The sequence below is a fragment of the Tenrec ecaudatus genome, chromosome 2, assembly GCF_050624435.1.
Source record: "Tenrec ecaudatus isolate mTenEca1 chromosome 2, mTenEca1.hap1, whole genome shotgun sequence".
NCBI classification, from domain to species: domain Eukaryota; kingdom Metazoa; phylum Chordata; class Mammalia; order Afrosoricida; family Tenrecidae; genus Tenrec; species Tenrec ecaudatus.
Genome location: NC_134531.1, coordinates 59,849,924 through 59,871,140, shown reverse-complemented (window position 1 = coordinate 59,871,140; position 21,217 = coordinate 59,849,924). Strand labels below are relative to the sequence as shown.

General features: G+C 40.8%; 2 pseudogenes; one reads left to right on the top strand and one right to left on the bottom strand.

The window, feature by feature from the left end:
* Positions 1-12,884: 12,884 nt before the first annotated feature.
* Positions 12,885-13,399, bottom strand: LOC142439997 (adenylate kinase isoenzyme 6-like; annotated as a pseudogene).
* Positions 13,400-20,241: 6,842 nt separating this feature from the next.
* On the top strand, positions 20,242-20,916 carry LOC142440809 (large ribosomal subunit protein eL13 pseudogene; annotated as a pseudogene).
* Positions 20,917-21,217: the final 301 nt, after the last annotated feature.

Here is a 21,217-nt window from a genome sequence, read left to right as displayed (position 1 = left end):
ATGAACAAGACAAACTCTCACCAGGGTCACAGCCTGGTGGCATCTCCCTGGGGATGTGGACTAATTGATAAGGAGACGCTCTGAAGAGCCCCTACCTCTTCCTTTTCTTCTTCCTGCTGGTCTAGATCCTGACACTGGTTTCTTAGAACTTAGGCCAGTGGCCGACAATATTGCTTTCCGACACTGGCAGCTGTCTGCCACTTGTCCTAATACCTGATTTCTCAGTCCTTCTCTGTGTCCACCAAGCATGATATTCCTGCGTCTGCTTTCTGCCTTCTGGTGCATTTTCCAGCTCCCTGGTTCCCCAGCTCCGGCAGCTGCATGACACAGGAAAAGCCTTCAGCTTAATGTCTGACACATCGATTTGAACTAAGCTGTACTTAACTGCCTCTACAATTTTATGAGCCATTTTCTTGATATAAAATCTCTCTTTATATATATATATATATATGTCACGATTTTTTCTTCTCCAGAAAACCCAACCTAAAACAAATTATTAGAGCAGCGGTTCTCAACTGGTGGGTTGCGACCCCTTTGGGGTCAAACGACCCTTTCACAGCAGTTGCCCAATTCATAACAGTAGCAAAAATACAGTTTTGAAGTATCAACAAAAATAATTTTATGGTTGGGGGGCTCACCACAACATGAGGAACTGTATTAAAGGGTCACCGCATCAGGAAAGTTGAGAACCACTGGGTTAGAGTTTAAATAGAAAATATTACATTTATCGTGTTGAACTTTTACAAGGAGGATCCCTGGCGGCCCAGTGGTTAAAGCAGTAAAGTGCTTTAACTCCGAGGTCAGCAGTTGAAGTCCATGAGCCACTCCATCAAGAGGTGGAAGTCGGTTTCCATAAAGTGTACAACCTTGGGACTCATAAATCCATTTCACTATGTCCTATAAGGCTACTATGAGTTGAAATGAACTTGAGAGTAACTGGAAGCTGTTCCTAAGCTCTTGGGCAGAAGACTTACCCACAGCTGTAACTCAGCAAAATCCATCGTGGCCAGAACCCCAGCTAGGCAACAGCAGGCAGAGTTGTGGGCAGCCCTCAGTGTTAACTTCTGGTGAGTGAGCAGAATTCAGGGTCCAGATGTGATATTCCTACCCCAACTCCACATGAGAGGACTGCTGTAAGTATGGATCCACTTGATGGCAATGGGATTTCAAACATTAAAGAAACATACAGAGACGACATCAGCAAGAACATCAACTTCAGCTCTTCGCCCACGAGGAGCAATCACAGAAGCATATGTCTATCTAGGACAGTAGTTCTCAAATGTTAGCTTTCACCAAAAGGCTAAAATCACTGCTCAAAGCACCTTTGGTATGCTCATTTAGTAGCTACAAGGTAGAGCCCAAAACTTTAAAAAATATTTCTAAATCCAGGTAATACCCGGGATATTGTTGGGAAGGATATTTCTTAGGATCACTAGTCTGATTCAAGTACGGTTCAACCTAACTATGGATGTTAGTGCTCTCCAACAGACAGTGAAATTTAAATCAAAAAGGGCAGATATAAATGTACTAGATTAAAGAGAAATCAGTGGAGTCCATGATGTGGTTTGTTTGGAAGGAAGATACTATTATCACAGTGCATCCTTTTCAGAAGAGATCTATTTAGGAGCAAGAACGGGTCAGATGAAAGGCAAGCATTAGATTGGGAAGCCAGAGGGACATTTTCTCTCCTATACACATTTTCTCCCAATGACACTGGGAAGCAGATAACAGAAAAGATAGCTAGACATGAGCCACTGAAATCATGGGAGTTCCTCTTTTGAGAAAAGGCCAAGCAAGTGACAACATTACTGGTGGAAAGTGGTATTGCATTAGCAGACATTTTGGAATTTGGGAGTTGATTCCTATTAGGGAAAGAATATAGTGGTTTTGGATCCATGAAGTGATGGACACACTACACTTGATTCTACCTCAGCCCTCAAAGATTATCTAAAATTATGGCATATGACAATGGAGCTAAAAGATGCTGAAATTTAATACAGATCATTCGAGGAACAAACCGTTGGCCAAAGTCAACACTATGACATTGTCCATCCTCAAAGAACCACAGTGACTTCCGCAGGAATCCACCTCCTCTAGGTTTCGTGACATCAACAACGCCCTGTTAATCCTCTCCCGGAGTCTGACCTCGTCAAAAGTCACAACCTGTGGCAAAAATGCTCTAGTCTGATACAACCTTAATGTTTTCTCATATTGGTGCAAAGAAACATGGCCAGCTCTGGGCCTATGTGAGATGCTAAAGTTCTCGGACTAATTGAGGATAAAGGGAAACCAGGAGGGAGATTCTAAATTTCCTGGTAAGGAAGTTGGGTACTAAAGGGATTAATTGAAAAAATTAGGAAGATGTGACCAAATTGGTCCTCTGGATTAGTAGAGCATTTCATACCAATTACATGGTTGCTGTTAAACTCCCTGTGGCTGGCTGGCTCATTGGCTAATTGATGATACTAAGAAAGAGTGGAAAGAAGATTTAATTTTGTACTTGAGGAGGCTAGCTTCACTTGTGATCACATCCTTTTAACATTGACCAGGAACTTTACAAAAGCATGCTGATAATTTAAGGGGAAATTTGAAGAGTTCATGACTAATTCATTATCATGATTGAATTATATTAAACTTGTGCCATGTTATTAGTGTGTAGTTTTATCTTTTTGGTAATACAATACTAATGATATTCTGAAAAAGCAAAATTCAAAATTGAGAAATGTCATTTTTAGTCTTACAGAAAGTCATTAAATTCATTCAATGAATGCTTCATGTAGAAGACATTATAATATAAGTACTTTGCTTTAAGATTAATTTCTGAAAATTGTATTCTAACAAATTTGAATATCTAGGGTAGATAAATTTCTAGCAACACACTGGCTGCCTAAATTAACACAAACTGTTACATAAAAAGAATGAAACAGGACCAATAACTACAAAAATGAACTAAAGGTATATTAAAGACCTAAATATAAATTCTAGAACCATTGATTAAAAAATAGAGACAAACTTAAGGACTCTTGAGGGATAAATACAAGAAGAAATAGATATGGTCATTTAAAAGTTCCCAATATGGAAAAAAATCCAAGACCAGATGGTTTTACCAGAGAATTCTACCAAGCTTTTAGAGAAGAGTTAACACCAATCCTACATGAACTATCTCACAATATAGAAAATAATAATATATTACCAAACTCATTTTATTAAGAAAATATACCCTGATACCTAATCCAGAAAAACACATCACCAGAATTGAAAATAGATAAACCAATATTCATGATGAATATCGACACCAAAATTTTCAACCAAATTCTAGAATCCAATAAAGCATCAGAAAATAATATATCATGATCAAGCAGGATACATGCAAGTATGCAAAAATGGCTTAATATTAGAAAATCAATCAAAGTAATCCATCACATAAATAAAACATATATATATATAGCAAAAAGTTGTAAATAATAAAAAATTCCTTCTTAAAGGAATGGATAAACAAAGTCTGGTACATTCACCTAATGGAATATTATGCATCCTTAAAAATCAATGGCAGTAGAGGACATTATACTCAGCCAAGTTAGTCAGTATTACAAATATAAAAAATTTATATGACACCATTGTTATAAAGGAAAATAGAAAAAGAAAAATTGCTTTCACACTAAACGATAAGGCTAAAGACTCTGATGAGTCCAGGGCCGGGGAGTGAAGAGAGGAGGCGGGAGTAAGAGCAGGGTGATGAGGAAGGAGAAAGGACGGGAAAAGGTACAATCTAGGACCAAGTAGAACACAGAGATGGGCATTTTACTAGGAGAGCATCACGAACTCTGTAAGGGGGCCGTGCAACTGCTTAGACTGTGTTTCTCTGGGTGTGTATTATAGTCTATGAACTAAAGAATAAGTAAATAAAATGAAATTGTATTTTTTTAAGAGAAAGAAGGGTCCCAGCCTTAAAGACACTCCCGATTCCTTAACCCTCCAGACCTAAACACTGGTCTGGGTGACTTTAAAAGGACGAGAAATGAAAGTGACCATGACTGGGATTGCTTTGTGGTGTATAAATTCATTTCAAATAAGGAACAACAAAAGACATACCCTACAATGAATTTATCCAATAGGCAGGTGCCATACTCTAATTACAAATAAAGAAACTATGACTTGTAGATATCATTCAATTTAGCTTTGTTGCAATTTGGAATTATTTCTTTTAAGAACTCTTCTGAACATGCTAAATTTTAGCTGTCTAAAGGGAACAGGGAACCACTGGTGGCACAAGAGGTTTAGAGTTGGGGAGCCCGCCAAGCGACCAGCGGCCCGGTGGGGAAAAGCTCAGGCTGCCTGGTCCATGAAGATTCCATCTCGGGAAACCTTCGTAGCAGTTCTATAGGGCCACCATGAATCAGCATCAGCTCCATGGGGCCACCATGAATCAGCATCAGCTCCATGGCCTTGAGTTGTAACAAGGATTGTATCTAAGCCGCACTCGATTATCAGTACAAATTAGCAAGGTCAGAATCTTGTACAATGGAATTGTGATTGCGCTCACGTGCGCGGGAGTTGAAGCCGAATCGCAGCAGCCCTGTGTACGCTTGAACAAAAGGCGCCCTGCCCTGCGCCATCCTCACAGCCACATCGCTGTGCTTGAGCCATGGCTGCAGATGGTGTGGCACTCTAGCTCACTGGGGTTGTCCTTTTTGTCGCTGCCCCGATTTTGCCGAGCAGGACTGGACCTTCCTGATATCACCATGCTCAATAACGTGGGGTGACGTCTCAATTAAGAAAGAAGGCTACGGAAGGATCAATCCACTTGACTTATGGTATGGCCCAATCCTACTGACCATACTGTGGGCGGCCAGAAGACCAAGCACATCTGTATTATTGGAAGAAATACAGTGGGAATGCCTCTTCCCATTGAGGATGGCCATTTTCCTCCCACACTTGTAACATGTCGTCAGGAGAGACGATCCCCGGAGAAGGACATCGGACTTTGGAAAGCAGAGAGTCGGCAAGAAGAGAGAGATTCAGCAAGATCGACTGCCAGCATGGCTGCAAAAGTGAGGTGAAACCGCAGTTGTGAGCCTGGCCGAGTACCAGGCGGTGTTTTCTTCTGCCCTCCGGAGTGCCTGCCTGTGAGTCAAAACCAAGGCAAAGGCGCCTCAGTTAACATCTCTAATAAATGCCCATAAGTGGGCATAGGGTCTGTGGGCTCTGTGTCGCCTTAGTAAGCCAATCACTGAACCCAGTGGAGAAGTGGAGTGTTGTGGGAAGGAGAGCTGGTGGCGGCGGAATAGGGTAAAGGAAGCTGCCAGTGGAGGCGTCTCTGACTTCTGTCTCATAGTGATCACCCCAGGCAGATTTGGAGTCTACTTTCCATGGCCCTGTTGGCCAGAGGTGGTCCCACAGGGCTGCCTTGCTATTTTCCCACAACAGCTGCACAGTTTAATATTTCTGTTTAAGAAAGGTTTCTATGTCTTTATTTTTGCTTTTTGAGGGGCTGGGGTTAGTAATACTTTTTGACTTAGGCTTGTACTGTGAAACAAGAGATTAAAGTTTCAGGAAAGAAAGAGGGGTTCGTTACATTATATTCACAGAATAGAAAATAAAAAATGACTGCTAGATCTGTGAATAAGGGAGAGTTTGGTAACAGAATTGATGCTCAGAGATCAAGATGTAGTGGGTTGAAAAAGTGAAACTAAAAGAAAATGATTAGTACAGGACATTAATCAAACATTTTGTTGAGAAAGGAATGTTAGTGACAGGATGAGAGCTCAAGCAACAGGCTCTGAGAAAGAAACAAAAATGAAAAACATTAAAAATAAAAGACTGAGTAAGATTGAAGATGATGGAAAACAATAGGCAGATTAAAGACACTCAACCGGGACTCACAAGGCACACAAGTAAATGAACTGATACTATAAATGAGTGACTTATTCATCTTTATGAAGAACATTCTAAAGGTAATCAGCTGTCTTAGTTTGGTAGTGTTCCTGTAAGATATACCACCAGTAAATGGTTTTAAATAACAGAAGTTTCTTCTTCGTAGTTTAAAAGTCCAAACACAGGTTCCTCTAGGGAGACACTCCCAGTTCACTGACAGAAAATTCTTGTCACAACTTTCTTATCTTTATGGAAGCCCCTTGAGAACTACAGTAATATGGCCACATTATAAAAACAAAGAAAACGATTCCCAAATGAGATTACATCTCAAATTTGTGCTTAAGATTCTAACAATATTTTTGGAGCATAAAATAAAGCTATAGCATCAGTTAAAGGACACAGAAGAGATTTTCATTTCAGCTTTCGAGTTCCTATGTGTAGCTCATTGGTCAGTCCCCTTTTTCCTAAGTTATCACTGATTGAGAGGTTAATACATTTAATAACATGTTTTGTAATCAGCTATTAGGGAACATAATTTAATTACAGCTAGTAATCATTTTATAATTCTGGACTAAATATTTTCAAAACATGTTAATTTGTATGATGCCATAATGCTCTAAGATCTGAATGCAGAATAAAGATGTTAAAAATACGGAATTCCTTTGAAAATTACTAGAAAGAGTTAGAAGTAGAGGTCTCATTTAAATGTTAATTTTTTCACATAACAGACATTTTCTACATTAACCTTGTTTGCCCATAATTTATTAAAAAATGATAAAATGAATTTTCTAAAAGACTTTTTGCAGTCATAGAAAATTATAATTATCCCTGCATCTTCTGAGGTTTATAATTTGATAGCATGCCACTCTTAATAAATAGCCCAATTTTCAATTCTAATATAATCCTATCAAATCTTATTATCAGGCAATCATTAGCACTTAAACCCAATTATTTATTCTTGCCCTTTGTTAACACATACTCTTATTTGTAAAGAGTTTAATAGAAACAGTGATTTCATTCACCGTGAGAAAGAGATGCAGTTTGTGAAAATGGCAAATATATCTTCTACACAGTGGCCCTATTTCAATCAAAACTTTTAATCTGTGAAAAAATAAAACAAATGAACAGAAAACTACTGAGACATAATCATCCCAACTCAACAGCGATTGGTAAAATAATCAGCACTGTCAAATATTGAACAGGATGCTAAAACTCTCACAAAAAAGGGGGATGTTGGAATAATCATCAGTTATGATTTTATATCTTTTTTCATTAGGGTTTGGTATTTTACTAATGAAGTTCCACAACTGATCGTATTCAGATATGACACTGAACCAACTATCCACCAACCGAGTCTTCTTCCCATCACAGGCATATTACTCCAGAGCACTTCTATCTTATGGTAAGAAGCTCCAAAAAGCATCGCAGTGACCCCATGTACAGAGTTCAGCTCTTCCATAGTTATCCAGACTCTAACTTGGAGGAACTAGATTTCCAGATCTAATTTCTAAAGTGTTCTCTACTTTCAGCCAAGATCTAGCTGACATTACCAATGATATCCCTTATTCTGCATTTGTACTGAACTTCTGTCAGCTTCCTGCCAATGTACTGAACCTCTGCCAATGTCCTACTGCAACCATTGCTGGGTGATCTGCAACAAAATTTTACTTGACTGTGATATCAATGATATTATTTTATAGTTTTCATATTCTGTTCAGTCACCTTATTTGGAATGGATACAAATATGGATCTCTTCCAGTCAGTTGGTCAATCTTCCAAATTTCCTGGTTTGGATGAGTAAATGCTTCCAGTGCTTTATCGGCCTGTTGAAACATTTCAATTGGTATTCCATCAGTGCCTGTAGTCTTGTTCTTGGCTACTACCTTCAGTCCATTTGATGCCTGTGGTGCAGCCAATTCCTTCAGTACCTTTGTCTTTTGTTCATATGCTAACTCTTGAAATGATTGACTGTCCACCAGTTCTTTTTGGTACAATAACTCTGTGTATTCATCCCACCTTCATTTGATGCTTCTTGATTCATGTAATATTTTCTCCATAGAACTTTTTAATATTTCAAATTGAGGCTTGATTAGTTTCCTTTAGTTCTTTCAGTGTAAGATCTGATTGGTGCATTCTTCCCTTCTGGTCTTCTAACTCTAGGTCTCCATACCTAGATTCACTGTCATATTTGACTTTGTATTCTCGACTACCTTTGAAATTTTTTTGTTCATCTCTTTGATTTTATCATGTCTTGCATTTGTCTTAGCTATTCTACAATTCTACAGCATCCCTGGTGGTATAGTGCTTATGCATTGGTGTGATCTGCAAGGTCAACAGTTCAAATTCACCAGAGGTTCCACTAGAGGAAAATGAGGCTTTCTACTCTCACAAAGAGTTTCAGTCTTAGAAACCCATTAAGGCAATTTTTCCCTGGCCTATAAAGTCACTGTGGTAGTTACATAATATGGTGTCAATATGGGACTTGAGAGGATTAAGAGTGAAAGGGTGGAGTATAATCTGTCAATTGGATCATAGCCAATGAGTCCTCTGTATAGGGCTGGCCTTCTTCTGAGAATTCTGGGAACTCTGATATTTTCTTCTGTGGAGGCGGGTGACACACACTCTCTCTCTGTTCACTCCCTTGTAGACTCACTGCTGACAAGGCTTACACTCTGAGGAGAAGCCACATGGACCTATCCTGATGCAGGCCTGGAAGCTGGAGAAGCCACGTGGAGACTCCTGCCAGTGCTGAGATGCGTACAACACTACTGGACCCAGAAGACTTCCAACCCACTGGCCTGTGATGTTCCTGCATTCAGCATCATTGCATGTGTTTCATGAGTCAGAAGAGAACTTTATAGATTGGTATCAGACATATGGGCTAATATCAGACCTATGGAATTGATCTAGACTGGGCTAGATGTTTCCTCAATATTTAACTCCTCGTGTACATAAACTTCTTTCTTCTTCACATATGAGTGTCTATGAATTTGTTTCTTTAGTCTACCCAGACAAACATAGTCACTGTGAGTTGGAATTGACTCAATGGCAGTAATTTTTTTTTATTATTTTACAATTCAGAGCAATTGTAGTCTCTTCTGATGTCCACTTTGATCTTTTCTTTCTTTCCTGTCTTGTGTGTGTGTGTATTTATTAATTGGGATTTAATACATATCATATAATTCCATATTTCCATCATGTCCAGCAAAACTATACAATTGATACCATAATCAGTCTCAAAGATTTTTTTCTACATCAACTCCTTGACATCATCTCCCCTTCACCCCACCACCACTGTACCCCCTTATTCTACTTGCTGTCTCTATAGGTTCATCAATCCTTGATTTCGTGTACTGAAAAATGAAAAACATATATCACAACATCAAGAGAGTGACCCCCAAAGATACAACACCTCTGAGATACACCATGATACAAACAAACAAAAATCAAACCAAACATACAGAAAATTTTGGAAATCAGATCAGGTCCAGCATGCATCGTAGGACCTGCTGACAAAGTTTTAACTGGTCAAGTCCTATTTATGCCTTTGATCTTCTGTACTCAACTCTCCAATGCACCCTGTTTAACCGCTTGCCTCCTATCCTTAATTGTGGATAGAGGGAGTTCTCTGGAGGCTCATTTCCTATGTAGTTCCACAAATGAATCTTGGACTCCCCCTGCCATCCATAGCCTTCTGCAAGCCAGATTCTCACACTTTAGGCTCTGATACTAATCGCTCCTTCAACTTCAGCTTATATGATTCAGATTCCTTTGGTGACTGATGATGGTAAGCTTCTACCATGTGGACTTAATTGACATCTCACTTCGATGGCTGCTTGTTTGGAGACAAGCTTTTAAGACTCCAAATGCTGTTTTATCTAATAGCCAGGCACCTTCTAATGTCTTCACCACATTTTGCTATAGCACCCTTCTCCTCCTGTGCCCTTCCTGAGGATGACTACCTGGCAGTGTCAAGGTGTAAGAACTAATTGTTCCTAAAGTAGACGAAGGATTTAGAGGAAGTCCAAAACCTCTTCCTGGATGTATGTTTTTGTTGTTCTTCTTCTTCTTTTAATTTATTATTACTTGGGAGTTAATACAAATGTCATGTCATTCCATAGTTCAACCACATCAAACAGAATTGTACCCTTGTTCCATAATCAGTTTCCAAACATACTTTTTCTTCCTGGATTCATTGACATCATCTCCCCTTCCCCCCACCCCCTTTGGCTTTTTTCATGTATTATGCTATTAATGTGTGCTCACAGCTCATTGGGCATTCTATCAGTAGTATTCAATGCAACAAATGTGTTCTTGAGAGGTTCTCAAAATTCAGATGGAATATACTCAAGGTTGTCTTTTGATTCTGGTTGATTTGTTTTAATTGCCTTCAGCTTCAACCTGAAGTTACACATGAGCAATCAATGGTGTGTTCCACAGTCAGGCCCCGCTCTTACTTTGGCAGCTGATATTGATCTTCCCTATCATCTCTTCCCAGAAAAACGCAAAAAACCAGACTCACTACAATGTAGTCAATGATGACTCATAGCGACCCCCTGTGGGTGTCTGAACCTTGTAACTCTACAGAGTCCGAAGTCCAGTCCTCCTGAGAAGCTGCCGGTGGTTTTGAACTACCAACTATGAGGACTACAGGTCAATGCATCGCCTCTGCACCACAAAAGCTCCCTTCTTTTCCCACATATATAGTCAGTTTGATTTCTGTGTATTTCATTTGGAAAAGTCCATGTGTTAATTAAAAAAAATTTGAGATGAATAAGTTCTTGCCCTTGTAAAATTCTATCATGCAGTTTTCAGCTTCATTTCTATCACCTACAGAGTATTTTCCAACTAATAATCCTTCTTCTTTGTTTTCAAAATTTTCATTTCAACCTCCAATAATTATTAATGCATTTTGATTGCATGTTTGTTCAATCTCAGAATGAAGACAATAGTATTAGTCTTCTATCTCTGTATCATTAGCTTTAGTGGTTGGTACCTAAATTTGAATCATAGTTGCATTGTTGATTGGGTCTATTTGTATGTGGATAGATATACTCTCACAGAAAGCATTGTATTTCATGATAGATCTGAAATGTCCATTTTAGTATGGAATGCAACCTCATTCCTCTTGAATCTGTCATTCACAGCATAGTAAACCATATGATTTTCCAATTCAAAATGGCCACTATCATTTCATTTCAGTTCACTAATACCTAGGATATCAATCATTATGAGTTCCATTTCATTTTTGACCACTTCCAATGTTACTAGACACATACTTCACACAATCTATGTTCCAATTATTAATAGATGCTTGCAGCTGTTTTTTTCACATTGTGTCATGCTCCATAAGCATATGAAGGGTTACTCTCAAAGACTTTACTCCATCCACGACTCTGTTTTGAGAAGGTAGCGCTTTCTCACTCATATTTTGAGAGCCTTCTGACCTACCTGAAGGCATCATCTTCTGGCACTGATTTTAACAATATTATAGTGCTTTTCATTAAATTTTCAGTATCTGACAGTATTTTATACCATCCATAAGAAAATTAATAGGATAGTTCAGAATATCTTTCTTTTTTCCCAAAACTACAAGTTTCATTTTAAAAGACAATCTTTATCTTCTTTTGTAATAAACTTATCAGATATTCACCCACTTTGTCAGATTTGTTGAACCTTTAACAGTTGCAGCATTAAACAATGACAACCTTTACTCTCAATTTTAAATAATGTTATATTCATTATATTTCAAATTGTTTTCCTTTCTCATGGAGGAAACAGCCACAGCATAAACCTTTGATACTTTCCACTTGCTAGTTCTGCAACTCAATTCTAATATGTTATGGATACTTGGATAGTGTCTTGAATGGACAGAGAGAGAGATAAATAAAAGTGACAGTCATGTGGCCAGTCTTGAAAGTCAGGAGCTGGTGCCCGGCTATCAAAAGATATAGCGTCTGGGGTCTTAAAGGCTTGTAGATAAACAAGCAGCCATCTAGCTCAGAAGCATCAAAGCCCAGATGGAAGAAGCACACCAGCCTGTGTGACTGTGACATGTAGAAGGGACCAGTTATCAGATATCAAAGAACTAAAAATCATATCAGTGAGTGCCCACCTTCCTGATACGATCAATGGAGACAAACGTGTGCATAAGCAAATGTGGTGAAGAAAGCTGATGGTGCCAGCTATCAAAAGATATAGCTTCTTGGGTCTTAAAGGCTTGAAGATAAACAAGTGGCCATTTAATTCAGAAGCAACAAAGCCCACATGGAAGAAGCACACCAGCCTGCGTGACCACGAGCTGTCGAAGGGATCAGGTATCAAGCATCAAAGAACAAAAAATCATATCATTGTATATGTGGGTAAGTGCAGAGTGGAGACTCAAAGCCCATCGATAAGCAACTAGACACCCCCTCACTGAAGGGTTGGGGGAAGGAGATGAGCCAGTCAGTGTGCAGGGTAGCAATGATGAAACATGAAACATAACTTTCCTCTAGTTCTTAAATGCTTCCTCCACCCTACCCCCCACTATCATGATCCCAATTCTACCTTACAAATCTGGCTAGACCAGAGGATGTACATACAGATAGCAACTGGATATACAGGGAATCCAGGACAGATGACTCCTTCAGGACCAGTGGTGAGAGTGGCAATACCTGGAGGGTGGAGGGAATATGGGGTAGAAAGGGGGAACTGATTACAAGAATCTACATATAGCCTCCTCCCTGGGGGATGGACAGCAGAGAAGAGGGCTGGGGGAGATGTCAGACAGTGTAACATATGACAAAATAATAATAATTTACCAATTATGATGGGTTCATGAGGTAGGGGGAGTGGGGAGGGAGAGGGAAAATGAGCAGCCAATATTAAGGGCTCAAGTAGAAGGCAAATGTTTTGAGAATGATGATGGCAACAAATGTACATATGTGCTTGACACATGGATGGATGGATGGATTGTGATAAGAATTGTATGAGTCCCTAATAAAATGATTTTTTTTTAAAAAAGAAAGTCAAGAGCTATGATCTTTCATCCATTGTTCATTCTTTTTTAATAGCTGGTTTGTATTATCCTCTAGATCTTCTAGCTATTGCTGGGCAGCTGATGCACTATTTCTTCCTTGTAGGATGCGATGGCATCTTCACAAAGAACTTGAAAAATTGAATACTGTCTTGCAGTTTCTGATCTTTATAAACCCTTGTTTCAAGTGATTTTTATAATAAACTGCTTTCTGTTCTCTGCTCAAAAGCCGCACAAAACCAGCATTCAGGAAAGCAATCACAACCATGGCAATCAATAACAGCTCTGCCTTCTTTAATTTGGTTTCTCACCAAGTACTCTATCATCACCTAAAATGAGACAACCATACTCTTCACCATAGCCATCATGTAAGTGACCTTATTTAGCCAAATCACCCACATTAATGTACTTCAGTCCTGATCTTGCTGCAAGTTCTTTGCCAAGTGTGGATTTTCCAACCCTTCATGCACTGGTGAGCATGACGTTCAGCTGCAGCACGGTCCTCATCGGGATACTGTTGAATTTCTTAGGATAATCATGCTGGCTCTCATTTCAATTTTATTTTTCCACAGGTCATCATTTAAAGGGAAAACACGAAGGTTTGGGTTGAATTTTGTAATAAAGATTTTAATAGTTATATAGTTACAATCATTGAAAAGAAATCTCCAAATTTATTTCACTCTAACTTTATAACACTTTGGTCCTACTTCAGTTTTCCCTTCACTCATTGCAAATATTGTAAATGTCTCCTGGTTTGTTGCACAAGTGTTCATGGACCAGAAGGTCAAAGAGCTCTCACTTTTAGATGGGGATGCTACTGTCTGCAAGCCAGTTGCCTTGAAACAGGCTGACCCCTGAGGCTGAAACCCTGACAGCCTTAAAGAATGCAAAGTCATTCCAGCCATTGAACTACCTCCTTGGAAAAGAAAGGAAATATTTCCATAAAAAGGCAATGACCTCTACTGGAGGCTGTGCAGAACTACAGAGAGCCCACTAAATTCCAAACTCTAGAAAGGAAAAAATAAGCATAAAAGAAGAGATTGAAACATTAGGAAGCAGTAGTGTGGGAGGAATTTTTTTTTTAAGGAGAACATGGTTATTACCAACCACTAAATGAATCTAAATTGAAAGGACAATTGGAAGTAGGGAAACCATTTCAAATAATGTGTTGTTTTTGCTTCTGAGAAAGGTAAATACCACAGAGGCTTACTTAAGAGAGCTCAGGAGTGCTTCCACACAAGTCTTGGCAAGACTTCTAGCTCCAGTCTACCAGGAGCAGCAGCAGACACACTCCAACTCCCTGAATAAGAATCCATTTCAACAAGCTCCCCTGGTGACTTGTATGCAGATTTAACTAAAGAAGCATTTGAGATTTGTGCATGCAGAAAAGAAGTACATTTCAGTTGCATATCCCTTTAGTTCTTCACTAGTAAATCCCAAGAGTGTTCCCTGCATGGGGAAAGGTGGGCAGAAAGACCCCACACAGAGGCACTTCAGAAAACAGGCTAGGCATCTGCTTCCACAAGACCAAACCCTTGGAAACTCCATAGAGCAGTTCTACTCTGAACTGTTGGGGTCAGGATTCACTGGAGAGCAAGCAATGAGAGTTATTCCCAAGAGGGGAATTTCTAGGTGATAGAAATGCTTAACTCGGCTGTTAACCCCAAGGTAGATTATTCAAGACTACCCAGAGGCACCTAGGAAGAGAAACCTCAAGATCTACTTCTTAAAAATGCACCCTTGACACCCCTCTGAAGTACACTTCTGCTCTGACATACACAGAGGGTTGCCTTGAGTCTGGTCCATTTGACCGCAAGTAGCTTACTAATTCTTAGTGGGAAAATTCAGAACATCCTAAATAGAGGCAGCACTCAAGAAAGGAGTCTAAGTTCATCAGCTTTTTCCATTTCACTTTAAGTACATACAATGCAATGACTAATAAAATATGTTAGATGAATTAACAAATGCTTAATTAGCTAATATTTTGTTGTTATTGTTTTCGTTTAAAACCTTAAAGCTCAGCAAATGACAGCTTTGGGATGCTGTAATTTAAGGGGTTTTAATGAAAATGTCCTTCTAGCCTTGAGAGCAATCTTCCTTTTGCAAGGGAAGCAGGGAGTCTGAATTATAACTCTTCTTAATGAATATGTTTTTCCTACCAAAACTACCTCAGCAGTTTTTTCAGAGGCTCTACAAACCACTGCTACGCTGCAGTGCAAATTCATCTAAGCTGCTGGTTACGTTGCTCTATTGAGCCTATCTTTAGAAAATATTTTAAAGCTTGACACCAATATCAGTCATTTTTGTTCTTCAGAAATCACAGTTTTTCTTGCCATGCTGTTGTTGTTAAGTGTGGTCAAGTCAACTCAATGTCAGAGCGACCCTATGGACAACAGAATGAAACACTGCTGGGCCCTGGCCCATCACAATTAGGATGTTTAAGCCCATTGTTGCAACCACTGTGTCGTACATCTCATCAAGTGTCTTCCCCTTGTTCACTGCCTACCCAATTTACAAAGCAGGATGTCCTTTTTTCCGGACAGGTCGCTCCTGACAATGCAGCCAAAGGCTGTGAGACAAAGTCAGGTGCCATTCCCACCCCATGTTGACACCTGTGTAATAAAATGAGCAGAATGTGAGGATGCCTGTCGGCTCCATTGTTGGCCAGAATAATAATCTTCCTTTCTTCAGCATGGGGTCTTGAGATTGGTCTGTCTAAGCTTCATAGAGAAGACCATCCCCATGTGGTAACATAAACTTTTTAAAGCTGCGATTGTGTGTTTATCTCTATCGTGGTCTTTTTTAGACTTTTGTAGTCCATCTTGTGACAGTGATGAATTGATCTGCCACCAGTCGTGATTTTATAAAGATTTCTTTTGTTTTCTATCATCTGTAATTAGCTATATGGCAATAAATCATTTGGACAGCATAATGACCTCATGGTGATGGTCTAACTCATCTAGACTATGTTTGTGACATATTTAAGGCTTAGTAAAGGGTTCTCTACGAAATACTTTGGAACTTAGGGTTATTTCCCCCCCTGGAACACTTGGAAATATTCTCTCAAATCACAGTATGAGTATTAATTTTTTTCAGCTGCAAATTACTTATCAATAGAAAACTACAGAATTTTGATAAAGTTTTTATTTAAATCACATGAGTCATGCTTTCATTGTAGTAGTATATTGGTATCTAACATGTAATAAACACTTTTAATTCTCTTGAAATACATATTTTTTGGTCCAGACCTTCTGCCCTTAAATACTATATTCATTAGATGCTGTGTCAGGTTGGCTGTGCCAGCTTCTCAGGGTGGGGCACTTGTGGTCTATCAGTCCCCATGATGTTATGTAACACAATGTAATCAACTCAATAATTGTATCTATCTTAAGTAGTCAAGCAGTTGTAAGAAGACTAGGGTGAAGGACAACCACTTTACTCAGGTCACAGCCATGGTGCAACTGAATGGAAGCTTCCGAGGGGATATAATAGACACTGAAGGAAACCTTTTGTTTTCCCCCCTGGGCATGGATCTTGCATCATCAACATTTGGTTCTTTGGATTTAAGGGTGCCATATTATCTGCCAATTCCAGGAGCCATTTGTGGCTTGCCCTCTGATCTGCCCTCTGACCTGCTGACCTAAGATTAATTCACCTCTCCAGTCAGAAGCCTATTTTGCTGACCTTGGATTCACTTACCTCTACAGCTTGCGGTGTTCCTGCTGCTTCTGGATTTTTCAGTCCTTGAAGCTATGCGAGTCATTAGAAGCCTCAGACTTAACATCTGGTAAATGGATTAGAAATCAAACTGGACTTACCTGTTTTTACAACAAAACTTCCCTATCTATCTCTCAATATGTCTATCGCTGCTTTTGCTTCTCTAGAGAATCAGCCTAAGACAGGCATCTTGAGTTTTCAAGGCACTGTTTTCTTAAAGTCACCTTCAAGTCAAACTTTAGCCAAGTAAACAGCCCAGAGGAGATCATTTGCCTTAAGCATTGAGCACTATTAAATTACCATCTATGTTCAATCCATTTGGAGGAACAAGAACTCCAGGGTCTGACTAGGGCCAAAAAAAGAGACATATCTTTAGTCACTGTAGGGGATACTGGTGGCATATTGGGTTAAATGTTACATTTGTAACTACAAGGCCAGTAGTTCGAAACCACCAGCCACTCCACAAGAAAGATGAGGCTTTCTGCTCTCTGTTGTTAGGTGACATCAACTTAGTTCTGGCCCATAACAACCTTGTGCAAAACCAGAATGTAACACTGCACATCTGCACCATGCTCATAATTGGTCCTGTACTTGAGTCCATTGTTGCAGCCACAGTATCAACCCATCTCCTTGAGAGTGTTCCTCTTTTTTGCTGCCCCTCTACTTTACCAAGCTTGATGTCCTTCTCCAGAGACTGGTTTCTCTTGACAACAGGTCCGAAGTATGTAAGACAAAATCTCCTCATCCTTCCCTCTCAGGACACTCCAGCCGTACTTCTCCACTGCACTTGTCCTTCGAGCAGTCTATGCTACTCCCCATATTCTTCACCAGCACCTCAATTTCAATGCATCCATTCTGCTTCAGAAACCCACAGGGGCAGTTCTACCCTATCCTACAAGGTATCATCTCCAGGGAATCAACTTGATGGCAGTCAGTTTGGTTTTTTGTTCTTAGTGGATGAATTTCTACAAGTCGTTGGGCTTGGAATGGCCTACAAAACCAGTTTTCATGATCCCCCTCTTAAGAGCAACTTCCTGATGCTGTCTGGGTTGACGCTGCCTTATTCAAATTATATATACTCACAATAAAATGATTCAGCTACATTACTTCTCAGTATTTCTCAGTATATTTAAATTTCTGATGCATGAACAATTTAATATGACCTTAAACATTATTAACCTCTTGGAAATATAGATGATTAGATGCAGGACAGTTGATAGAAAATTTATCCCGACATATTGAGGAAGGCCAAGATGGTGACCAGGTAGATAGTTCACACCTGGAAGGCCATGGAGATCGGTGAGTGGGGGGATATTGGGGCTAAGTATGGCTCTCAAGGCTGTCAGTTGATCCCTGGGACAGCACAGAGCACTTCTCTAAACCAGAAGCTGTCTTGAACCCCATCGCCTGCACTCCCTGCAAATCCCATAGGACCTAGGCCCACCAGCTGCCTTTTTTGTGGCACTCCAGGTGCCCACCCTGCCTCGACAGACACCATGGTCCAGCTAGGTGTACAGTCGAGGCTTCTGGCTTGCACCCTGCTTTGGCCCTCTCACAGACCCACCAGTCAGCCCCCTAGGCCCCCAGGGTTCCCATTCTACCAAAATGCTCTAGGCCTGCTAGGCGTTCAGCACAAGTCCGGCAGAAGCTTGCATAGCTGCAACTTTTGGACCTAATCCTGCTGGGCTATCCCACTGCATTCTCCCTCTGCAATGGCCCCTGCTCTCTATGCTCCAAGCAGTGGAACTGTGAGCTAACAGAAGTAGTTGAGCCCTCCTTTCCACCGCCTTCCTGACTGAAGGGCCCCTAGTCAGGTACAGACCACCCAAGCCCCACCCCATCCCCATCCACAAACTACACACCCCTGAGCCTGGTCCAACACTTTCCTTAAGACCTTGGTACATACAGCTGCAAAAAACCCCTACAGAGGCCTGAGGGTGGCTGGAGCACAAAGCATAGGCTAAGGTGAGAGGAAAACCCCAGCAGGACAAAGGTGAAACACAGTCCCTCAAGGCAGGTGGATATAGGCAGCTTTCAGAAACACCAACACCAACCCCCCAAAGAGAGAACCCAGGGCTCTGTGACTCCCAGGAAATGGCACCTAGTTCCAAAAAAATGTACAAGAAAGCAGCAAGCTGCTTCCACAGCTTCAATTAGAACACAGAAACAAAATCCAAAGCATGAACTGAACCTAACAGCTGTCATAGAAAAGGCAGGTGTTGGCCTCCCACAGAAATAAATCTTCAGAATGCTGCCTGGAGTCATACAGGATATGAGGGAAACAATACAGGAAAAAGGATGAAATGATAGCGGTGATAAAGGCCTCGCACCAAAGGGTAATAGAAGGGCTAAGGAGCGAGATAACAAAAACTAATATCAAAGTCACGTAATTCACTCTCCGAATAGAAGAGGCAGAGAACCACACCAGTGACCCAGAGGACTGCCAATCAGAAATTAATAAAAGTGAAAAGAAAGTCGAGTGAGTCCATCAGAAAAGCTGAAGAAAACCTCGGAGCTATGCCTGATGCTATGAAGAGGAACAACATCAGAATAATTGGATCACTGGAGGAAACCACATCAGAGAAATCAATGAAAAAATAGGGATGGAATTCTTGAAGGAAAACTTGCCTAGCTTAATGAATGAAAACCAGGAAGCCATCAGTGAATCCAAAAGAACACCAGCTAGACTAAATCCCAAGGAAAAGTCAGCAAGACCTAATTGATAAACTATCCAATTTTGAGGAAAAGGAGAAAATCATGAGAGCAGCTAAGGAAAAGCAAGCAGTCACATATAAAGGCAAGCAGAGAAGAATATGCTCAGACATATCAACAGACACTATGAAGAAAAGGAGACAGAGGAGCAACATATTCTGAAAATTGAAGGAAAATAATGCAAACCCAAGAAAACTCAATCCAGCCAAATTATCTATTAAGGTTGAGGAAGAAGTGAGAGTCTTCTGGAGAAGGAAAAAGTCAAAGTATATGCTGAAAGAAACCCAACACTACAAGAAATCCTTGCCACCCCAGTATGGGCAGAAGAACAACACTCACCAAGCACAAATAAGAGACCACCGCACAGAACAGCCCCATCAAAGGGAAAACAGCCCCCAAGATAATATTGGTTCAAAGATAGAAAGAGAGCAAGAATGAACCACACACACACATGCACAACCTACGAGTAAGACATGGAAGTAGGAAAACACCTAACACAAGAGGTAAAAAATGACATAACAGAGTCCACAGACAGATGTAATAAAATGCTGAATATCAATGGAATGAACTCAGGCCTTAAGAGACAGAGTCTGACAGACTGGCTTAGAAAACGCCTTGATCTGTTGCCCATACTGTATACACAGCTCAAGATTACAGACAAATTTAGGCTGAGAATCAAAGGCTGGAGAAAAACATACCAAGCAAATAGCAATTTAAAAGGCATGTGTTGTAATCCTAATCTCAGATGAAATTGATCTCAAAATGAGTGCAAACCATAGCAAGAGTTAAGGAGGGAAACTATTTAATGCTCAAGAGAACCACAGACCAAGAACCACTAACCATTTTAAATGTATATTTTCAGAACAAGATATGCACAGAATACAACAATCAAATGCTCCCAAAGATGAAAACCCGCTTTCCGCTTGCCCGTTCCACCTGGAGGAGGGCCGTAGGCAACCATGGCGCCCAGCCGGAATGGCATGATCCTGAAGCCCCACTTCCACAAGGACTGGCAGCGGCGTGTGTCCACGTGGTTCAACCAGCCGGCGCGGAAGATACGCAGGCGCAAGGCACGACAAGCTAAAGCCCGCTGCATCGCCCCGCGGCCCGCGTCCGGCCCCATCCGGCCCATCGTGCGCTGCCCCACGGTGCGCTATCACACCAAAGTCCGTGCAGGCCGAGGCTTCAGCCTGGAAGAGCTGAGGGTGGCCGGCATCCACAAGAAGGTGGCTCGCACCATCGGCATCTCGGTAGACCCCAGGCGGCGGAACAAGTCCACGGAGTCCTTGCAGGCCAATGTGCAGCGGCTGATGGAGTACCGCTCCAAGCTCATCCTCTTCCCCAGGAAGCCCTTGGCCCCCAAGAAGGGAGACAGCTCTGCGGAGGAACTCAAACTAGCCACGCAGCTTACTGGACCTGTGATGCCCATCCGAAACGTCTACAAGAAGGAGAAAGTCCGGGTTATCACGCAAGAAGAGAAGGACTTCAAGGCCTTCGCCTGCCTCCGCATGGCCCGTGCCAACGCCCGGCTCTTTGGTATCCGAGCAAAAAGGGCCAAGGAGGCTGCAGAGCAGGATGTGGAGAAGAAGAAGTAATGTTGCCAGGGTCTTTAATAAACTCTCCCCACCAAAAAAAAAAAAGATGAAAAACCAAATCACAGGCTCAACAATTATAGTAAGTCACTTCAATACACCGCTTTCTGAGAAAGATAGACAACAGGGAAGGAAACTAAACCAGAAGGCTACAGATCTAAACACTACGTGAGAAGGGACATATTGGAAAAGATGCTAAATACATTCATGCCCTGGGTAAGGTCCAGGTACTACGGCAGGTGACAAGCCCAATCCAGGTATATATATGGCAGCCAAATACTGAGGAAGAGAAAAAAAGAAAGAG